Raw genomic sequence first — 9,398 nt, 5'->3', positions numbered from 1 at the left:
GGAATCTGAGTAAATAATTTATTATCCTTGATGTTAATTCATCCAGACTGTTTGGTTTCTCTGACAATGCATAGTAATGCTCTCTGACAGCACACACTCTCACTGGAAACAAGGTTTCTGAAATGGGTGGTTTATGGCCCACAGCCCCACTGGGGCAGCACGGACTGGAGCTTAGTAGTGCATCTGGGAAGATCTCTTCATCCTGGTGGGCTCCACACTGAGCAGAGCAAATCAAGCTTCTGAGGTCAGAGGGAAATGCATTCCTCATGTTCTTGTTGTCTGCCTTTTGGGGAGACCTTCGATTTAAAATTGGCCTTCAGTCATGTGGCCAATCCTCACTGACTCATCTGAAATATTAAAAATGTATGTTTTTGCTGAATTTTGATATAGCTTTATTTTCTTTAAATCAACACTTTGAAAGAATAAGCCTACAATTTGGAAGCCAGTGCCTGTTACTTGAGACCTTGCTAGCCTGTGGCTCAGGCCGAGGACATGCACTCCTCCCTCTGGCTATCAGGACACCACCCCAAACCCACAGAAACACTTCTGCACACAGCATTAACTGTGGCTCTTCTGAGGACTGACTGCAAGTCAAGTAATTGATGCCTTCTTTTTTTATTTAGGTTGGATTCCTATAAATTAGAGCAAAAATAAGAACTATTTTTAGAGTAAGTAGAGTTTAAGATGCGTCTAACAACAAAACCCTTTGCTTCATTGCACAATAAATAAAATACTGTTAGCAAACGTGCCAGCATTTTCTGAGCAGTTTATATTTTATTTGAGAGTTTCATGTAAGTGAGTAATCACAGAAAATGTGGGTTTGCTTAGCTCAGAAGTAGAGCTGGAAGGGGTCTGAAAACAATTCACAGTAAGTCTTTGTTTTACTGAGCAGAATGCCCACAGTTTGGAGACAGCAACAGCAGGTTGGTGGAGAATGGCCATGTCCCTCCTGGATTCAGAGGCAGGGCCTGAGCCTCAGTGCCTCCTGGAGCTTGGGTGAGGCCAGCTGTCTAGCCTGGGGTACCCAGAAACCTCTGAGGATGGGAGAACATCCCCATGGATGCTCCATGCAGCTCCCTCTCCCTGACCCCAGTGCCCTGCCCTCCATGTGGTGCCCTCTCCAGGCCCCCTGAACAGCCACTGGCAGGAGTGTCCTTCACAGACGGGGCTGGTGCTTCCCAACCCTGGGGCCCAGAAACACCACCAGCCTCCAGTGGAAATACCAAGAGACCCCAAGAAGTGAAGGACCCTCATCTTCACCTGTTCTCAGCAAAGTGGAAAAGGAGAGAATACGAGAGCAGTATCAGCCTGATCTGGCAGCCCCTGGGCGCCCCATGAAACTGGGGGGCTACCAAGGGATGGGTCAATCAGTAGTCCTCCTCAAGGTGTCTGGGGGTGACTAACAGGGTGAGGAGGGTGCTGCCCAAGGCTGAGTGGACACAGGGGTGAGGGCAGCAGGAGAAAGAGCATTGAGCCCCTGCAGTGGGATCTGTCCTCACTCTGACCTCTTCTGGCTCATGTGTGTCGCCACCTCATCCCAAACCCTCAGTGGCTTGGGAACAGGCTCCAGCCTGTCTGGAATCCATGGTCTTCTTGCTGCCACAGTGCCCTTCACTTTGGAACATTCCTCAATAATTTCATGGCTTGGTCAGCCACACCAGGCCAGATGCCATCCCCTGGTGGTATCTTGCCGTGGTCTGGCACTGGTGGCAGTGGGCACACCACCTCAGCAGCAAGCTGAGGTCAGTAAAGTGCAGCAACTCCAGGGCCAGTCCACTGTGACCCAGCACTCTGTACACCACAGCTCTGCTATCTCCTGAGGAAACACCCAGTGCTCTACCGGGGTCAGGGGGAGAAGTCACCGTGGGGACGAAGTGACATAGCTGTGACTTCATCCTGATCCCCACAGGGCAGGAGGGCCACACTGCTCCACTGCAAACTCTGCCTCTGTGCTTCTTGTAGGGAGGACACATGTGTCTGAAGAACAGGGCCTTCAGGCCTCTGGGTGTGCTGGTGGGGCAGGCTCCTGGTTTGGGTTACAGCTCAGAGCTCTCCTTCCCAGCTGTGAAGAACCTGTGGCAAAGGAGCCTGCTCTGCTGAGGAGCCAAGAGACTGCAGGTCCTTCACATGCATGCCAGGCAGGCTCACAGGAACACCAGGGAATCACAACTTTGGCAAGGGCTTTCTGCTCTCACAAGCTGTTTCCTTTCTTTGTGATTCACATACAGTTGGAGCCATACATTACTTACCCTCCTCCACCTGACTTATGTCACTGAGCTCTGTCCCCATGAGCCCCATCCCCTGTCACAAACAGCAGGCTTCATCTTACTCACATCTAAGCAGTGTTCTGCATGTGCAGACCACACCTGGATCACCCACTCTCTAGCTGATGGGCACTTAGGGTGCTTTTGGTCTCGGCTACTGTAGACATGTTGCAACAGATGGGGGTACAGGTATCTCTTCACACTAGTGGGGTTTTGTGTCCTTTGGATAAACACCCAGCAGGGAGAACATGATCATATGGCATATCTGCTTCTTGCTATTTTGAGGAACCTCCACACAGTTTTCCACAGAACCCACCCCAGTTTACATCCCCATCAACAGTGCGCAAGAGTTTCCTCCTCTCCACATCCTCCCTCATACCCACTTCTCTCTTTAACAACCAGTTTTATATTCTAGCCAGGGAGCTTCTAGACCACATCTGACAAGAGGCAAAAATCAACTGGTGTGCAAATGAAATATATTTGTTGAATTTAATTTTGATTGAACAAACAGGAGAGAACACTCCTAAGTCATGGTTCTCAAATCTAAACTCCTGTCTAATTTTATATCAAAACAACAAACAGAGATTATCTCAGAAGTCATTCATTCGCCACTGAGTTCCTGCATTTTGTCTACAAAATGCTGGGAAGCAAGGTTATCAAATGAATAAGTAATACTCAGTGTAACTTGCTGGGCTATGGTTCATGACCTTAGATGAAGATAGGCTGGGGGTATGGATCAACCTGCCAACACCCATGTTCAGTGGAGAAGCAATTACAGAAGCCAGACCTACCACCTTCTGCTCCCCAGAATGATCCTGGGTCCATATTCCCAGAAGGATAAAGAATAGGAAAGCTATCAGGGGAGGGGATTGGATATGGAGCTCTGGGAGTGGGTGTTGTGTGGAAATGTATCCCTTATCCTGTAGTCTTGTCAATATTTCCATTTTATAAATTAAAATGTTAAATATGAATATCTAATAAGCACCTATTGTGTAGGATCCTTGTGAGTATAAGTTAGTTAACTCACTTAAGGCTTAGAATAATTAGCTCACAGTAAGCCAACAGACCTTGGTTAGGGTGAAGATATGAAATGTAATGGAAAGGATGACAGTGCTAGTGGTGGTGCTGATGGTGAGGACAGCTTAAGAGAATGGTGGGGAAGGGAAGGACAAGGCTATCTCCACATGAAACTGACTGCCTCCTAGGACTGACACAGTACTGTGGTGTGTAGATCCCCACAAAAGGAGAATTAAAGACCAGTCATGTGACAAGTAGGCAGACAAACACAGGTTAGCCTGGTCATCAGAGACGAGGAAAAGCAGAGGTGAGAAGAACCAGCAGGTGTCACCAGCCAGTGAAACCATGTCCTGCTAAGCACCTCTACTCTGATCTTAGTTTCTCCTGGATAAGAACTAACACAAGTCCAACAGCTGGACAGTCCCCTCTGCAGAGAGACAAGTCAAAGAAGCACAGGAACAAGACATCCCCACAGAAGTTTATTTGTCTACTCTGAGTTTTTAGAAAAGAATTTTCAAGTAATTCAATAAAACATGTTTATTACATTGGAGTGTGGATATATTTAAGGTTTTTTTTTCCTGGATCATCTACTAAAGGGGAATTATTTATCTAATTATTTCCATGGCACCAATCACAGAAATCTTTCTGCTTCGACAAGTTCACTCTTTTAGGGAAAACTTATGTGCCAAGAAAATTAGTCAAGCACAGAGGGTGCTGGAACACACTGCCGTGCTAATCACGGAAGGTGCACTGCTACAGATGTAGCCACTGGCCTAGGCCAGACTGTAGCCCCCCCCCCCCCCATGGCCATTTGTTTGCAAGCACTCTTTAACCACTGGCATTAAATACTGAGCAGATGGACAGGGTGGCTCTGTGCAGATATAGGCCTTGCCATTCAACAATGCAGTGATCTCAGATGGCAGGATGTCTTGTGAAGGCTAAAGGGAGAGATACACATCATGTGGCACCACTTGTTTGTGGTACAGAGAGAAATAAAACCATGGGTGAACTAACAAAAACAAAAGTAAACTCATAGACTGTGACACCAAGCTAGTGGTTACTAGAGGAACAGAGGGAAGGCATGGGGTAAAAGGGTTAAAATGGCCACTCTCTGGTGATGCTGAGTGGGACTGGGCTCTAGCAGGGAACTAAAAGTTATGTCTGTAGATGTTGGCGTACACTATACACACCTGAAAATTACACATTGTTATGATATATCTTGCTAAAGAGCTACAGAGATAAGATGAAAACTTTATTTTCCCTCCAGAATTATTTGGCGCTGGCACTCCGAATCCACTTCTCCTGGTGGCCTTTTTTTCCCCATTTTATTGGATAAGACAGAGAGAAATTGAGAGAGGAGGGGGAAATAGAGAGGGAGAGATAAAGAGAAACACATGCAGATCTGCTTCACCACTTGTAAAAGCATCCCCCCCTGCAGGTGGGGAGCAGGGGTTCACACCCAGATCTTTGTGTGGGTCCTTGCACTTAGTACTATGTGCATTTAACCATGTATACCACCACCTGGCCCCAGATAACAAACATTTCAGCCTATGAAAATGAGAGCCCTGGAAATAGCTTGCTGGGACAGTGAGCAGCTTTGCCATATGCACAATCCAGATTCAAGTTCAGCCCCCAACGCACTGAAGAAGCTTCAAGTGCTGTGGCCTTTTGCTCCCTGCCTCTCAGTCTTACCTAAAAAAAATGATAGTACATTTTCAAATGCATACTAGTAAAACCAAGACATTTGCACATGTAAGATTGATTTTTGTGCGTATATACATATAGATAGGTAGGTAGGTAGGTAGGTAGGTAGATAGATAGATAGATAGATAGATAGATAGATGACATATCCCATACCAATAAAGTGATGCTATTCCAGTTCAGGTTTGTTAATTTTTTAAATTTCTTCTTATTTATTATTTTTTATTGCCAACAGGATTATCGTGGGGGCTTGCTGCCTGCATGAAAAATCCACCTTTCCTGGCAGCCCTTTCTTTTTCTTCTCTTAATAGAAATTGACAGGGAAAGAGGAGATGGCAAGTGAGAGAGAGACAACCACAGCATGGCGTCCCTGCACATGAAGGTTCCCTCCATTTCCTTTGGGGATCTGGGGCTTGGACCTGGGTACTTGTGCATGACAACATGTGAGCTCTTCCAGGTATACCAGTACCCAGCCTCTAGTTAAATCACAGTAAAATAATAACATCTTCCTCATTAAATTACTCAGAGAAGTTCTATATCAAACCTGCATAGGAATGTTTACAGCAGTGTTGTGTATGTGTGAGACCCTGAATTCACTCCCCTGGTGCTACATTAAAAAGAGAGAGAGGGTGGGACTGGCTGTTCCCAGGTCAGCCTTACCATATCCCCATCACACAGCAAGCCCTGACACAGGGCATAAATATTTGGGAGCAGGAATTATTGAAGCTCAACTTGGAGACTGCCTGCCATGAATTTAAAAAAGAAGAAAAAAAATACCCCAAACACATAGAGGATATAAGTCTTCAAATCACAAGGACATAAACAGTTCAAATAAACATGAAAAAACTCACTAATAATTTTAAAAGTGGCACCCCATCTCTGAAATGCTCAAACACTCAGCTCATTTTTCATAATCTGTAATTAAACCCAAGACCTACTTGGAATGATAAAGAATGATATTTGTACATGCTCAGCATCATTAGCATGTGAAGAGTAAACAAGAAAATTGGATACAGCACGCTCAGCTCCTCAAGGTGAACAAACATATGGAAGGGTTTCTCTGCCCAAACATTTGAAGCTAGGGCAATGGAAAAATACCCTTTTAGAGTGGCGCACCTGGTTGAGCACACAGGTTACAATGTGCAAGGACCAGGGTTCAAGCCCCCAGTCCCCACCTACAGGGGGAGAAGCTTTGCAAGTGGTGAAGCAGTGTTGCAGGTGTCTCTCTGTCTCTCTCCCTATCTTCCCCTTCTCTCTAAATTTCTGATTGTCTCTATCCAATAAATATAACAAAAAGAAAAAGAAAAAAAATACACTTTTGATGGCACTTGTCTAATTCCCAGAAATGATGTGCTGATAGATGGGCCGTTTATAATGAATTGCACTCAGCAAATACTTTCTTCACCATATATGTTCACCAAAAGGTTCTTATATGTTTACAGGGTTGGTGTTCATCTTTGGGTGAAGATCAGGCATGACAACTTTGTAGAAACGTCCAAGACCTGAGTGCTCTTGAGGGTACTGTATAACTGATCTCACAAGTGCTCTAATGTGTCTCTGCAAGCAGGTGGTGTTTCTCTTCTGCATCTGCACAGAAAGGAACCAGATTGGTTAAAGCCCTCAGCAGACAGGATGAGATACTTCAGGATGGGCAGGTGTCCCGACAAGGGGCAGCACAGAAAAACTGCACAGGGAATGTGTCAATACATGTAGCTCAGTGGTTCTCACTCATCACCAACACCTGCACCCTGACCCACTTGCCATCAGCCTCACCCCCAGCACAGTCTAACTGCTGTGACATACCTCCACTCACCAATGTGCCCACAGCCAGGTAAGTTCTTCACCTTGTCCCCTGAAGAGACATGTGATCTGAGAATACAGGATTGAGGTAGCAGCAGGGATGAAGAGAGTTCCTATGGAGAAATAAGGTCCTCATGCATGGTAACATGCAAGGAGTAACCTGCTGGCCCCCAGCCTCTCGCTCTTATAGGCATGCAGAATGGAAGCTCTGTTTGGAAGCTGGTTCTGAAGTCCTGATTCTGGGCACCTGTCACCTCTTCTTCAATGTAGGTTATAAACTAAATAGAAGTGATTTTGGACAGTGGTGGTGCAGCCTTGTGTGAGCACACACCCAAGGGTTCAGAGTGTGTTCTCTCTGCAAGCAGCACATATAGGCAGTGAACTCATTTAGCACCTTTCTTTAACACCGGTGTCTGTGTTCACAGGGGAGAGAATGACTTCTGTGACAGCTTTTCCTCCTTACAGTGAGAGCTGCTCTATTTTAAGATTCTAATATTAGCAATCACAAACGCCCACTGTGAGCTAGACACTATTGCAAGAGACACAACCCCTCTTGATGACTGTACCATATTGACCAACAATGGGGTACACAAGCAAGTGGCAGACTTGCAATCTGACCGATAGAAAAAGACACAGACCTAGGTAAGCCCAGAAATGCTCCAAAGAAAAATAAAGGGTCTTGCATCAAACTGCAGATGTTGGAACACTGAACCTGCATCTGGGAACCTCCCAGGAAGGTTTTCTTTCTTCTCATCTAATTTGAGCAGCTGGCACAGGCTTTGTAGGAACCAGATACTTTAGTAGAATGGGCATTTACTGATGACAAACTCAAGCCTTGTCTACTATTTCAGAATAGCAATGAAAGCTGCTATAATCACCAGTAATAAGCTTTTCCTTATGCTTTCCTGTACATATGTCATCCAGACTAAGATCTGGCCTTGTTTGAGCTAAGGCTTGTTACAGATGAGAAATCTGAGGTCATTAGGACTGAGCCACCAGAAATCACATGCAGATCCACTTAGGGTAGGACTTGCCACCCTACCTTCAAGTTTAAGCCCCTAAAAGTACATGGGAGGTAGGCATTTGTTCTGAGCATTGTATGAGCAAGTCACCCATCTAAGGATGTAAGATGGCTCCTCCCACATACCCTAGAATTTGTCAGGGGTCATTAGAGGAGCAAGGCATCTCTACAAATATCATGGCAGAGGGGTCTCAGACCTGGTGGTGATGCACTGAGAAAGTTGTGCTTAGAAAGACTTTTTATGGGGGGGCTGGGCAGTGGTGAACCTGGTTAAGCATATATGCTACCACGTGGAAGGACCAGGGTTTGAGCCATCACTAAAGAAGCTGAACAGTGTCTACAGAGTTGCAGGCAAAGAAGGAGGTGATGTAACACAAGTAGAATAAGTACAAAGAATGAAAGAATGGTCCCAGCTACTGTGGAGTGATGTCAGGAGCAGAGAATGTGCAGATTCTATCCTCCAGGCTTTACAGGACTCTCAAAGCCATCCACTAAGAGCCAAGGGAGATGCAAAGATCACCAAAAGCAAAGAGAACTCTGAACAAGGACCTAGAGATTTTGATCCCTGGGGAGGTCTGAGGCTCGGTGTGTGCAGAGCACACAGGACTGGGTGGTCCCATGGGCAACAAAGAGCAAGCACAAAAGGATGAGTGAAGAAACCATTAGGAAGCTGTGGGGTCTGCTGTGTGCAGAACCTGAGCCCTTCTCTCTGGAGGGGACACAGGAGCTCTGCTGCTAGCTGAGGGTGCTGAGGAGCTTGTCAGTGCTGGCTCCTTGGAGCAAATACCTGTCCTACCACAATCTCCTTTTCGTATGGAGCCTCTGTTAGGACTCAACTGGTCTCAGTGAGAGTCAGACAAGCAAGAAGCACCTCCTAAGGCACAAAGGCCATGGGGTGTAGTGGAGAGCAGAGGAGAAAGCCCCAGCCCAGTCCAGCCAACACTCTGACACCCTCAGTGACTTGGACAACATTCTATGAGCACCAGCTACATTCCAGATGCCACACTTCTCATCAGGGCTCTTCAGTCTAAAGACACACGGTTAAAGAACACACAGTTGGCAGCACCCTGGGCCTCAGACCAGCAGTAGTTTCTTAGCTATAAAAGCACTAGATGAATACTGTGTATATTGGCCCTGAATCAAGACCAGCAGTTCGTTACAGCTGTTGGTTTCAAGAAGGAGCCTTAAAAAAAGGTCTTTCTATGGTCTGTTGGCCATTTCAGAACTTTGGAGAAGTAATGGTCAATTCATTAGCAAGAAACAGCTGAGTGACTGGTGCCGGATGAGGGCTGATACTTATCTATAGTCAGTTAATACCCTGATCCTAAAGTACAGAGATCCCTGTTGTAACATTTTCATTTGAATTATAATACTGTTAAATTACAAAATAAATAAATAAATACTGTGTATATATATATATAATGAACTGTTAGAAAATGAAAAATAGGAGGCTAGAGAGATAGGACACATGCCCACACATTCACACAGGCAGCACACCACATGGGAGTGCCATGTCACCTGGAGAAGCTCTGGAGCTGTGGTCTCTCTCTCTCTGTGTGTGTGTGTGCGCGCGCGTGCGTGCGTGCATTTATGAA

The 9,398-nt window shown here is 45.8% G+C and overlaps 1 non-coding gene across 1 annotated transcript; it reads left to right on the top strand.

Moving 5' to 3' along the window:
• The first annotated feature begins 8,931 nt into the window (after positions 1-8,931).
• On the top strand, positions 8,932-9,069 carry LOC132536240 (small nucleolar RNA SNORA2/SNORA34 family). Its single transcript, XR_009547896.1, has one exon. It is a non-coding gene; the product is annotated as a small nucleolar RNA SNORA2/SNORA34 family (small nucleolar RNA).
• Positions 9,070-9,398: the final 329 nt, after the last annotated feature.

This window comes from Erinaceus europaeus, unplaced genomic scaffold, assembly GCF_950295315.1.
Source record: "Erinaceus europaeus unplaced genomic scaffold, mEriEur2.1 scaffold_221, whole genome shotgun sequence".
Taxonomy (NCBI): domain Eukaryota; kingdom Metazoa; phylum Chordata; class Mammalia; order Eulipotyphla; family Erinaceidae; genus Erinaceus; species Erinaceus europaeus.
Note: the sequence above shows the minus strand (reverse complement) of the source record. Positions and strands in the feature narration are given on the sequence as shown.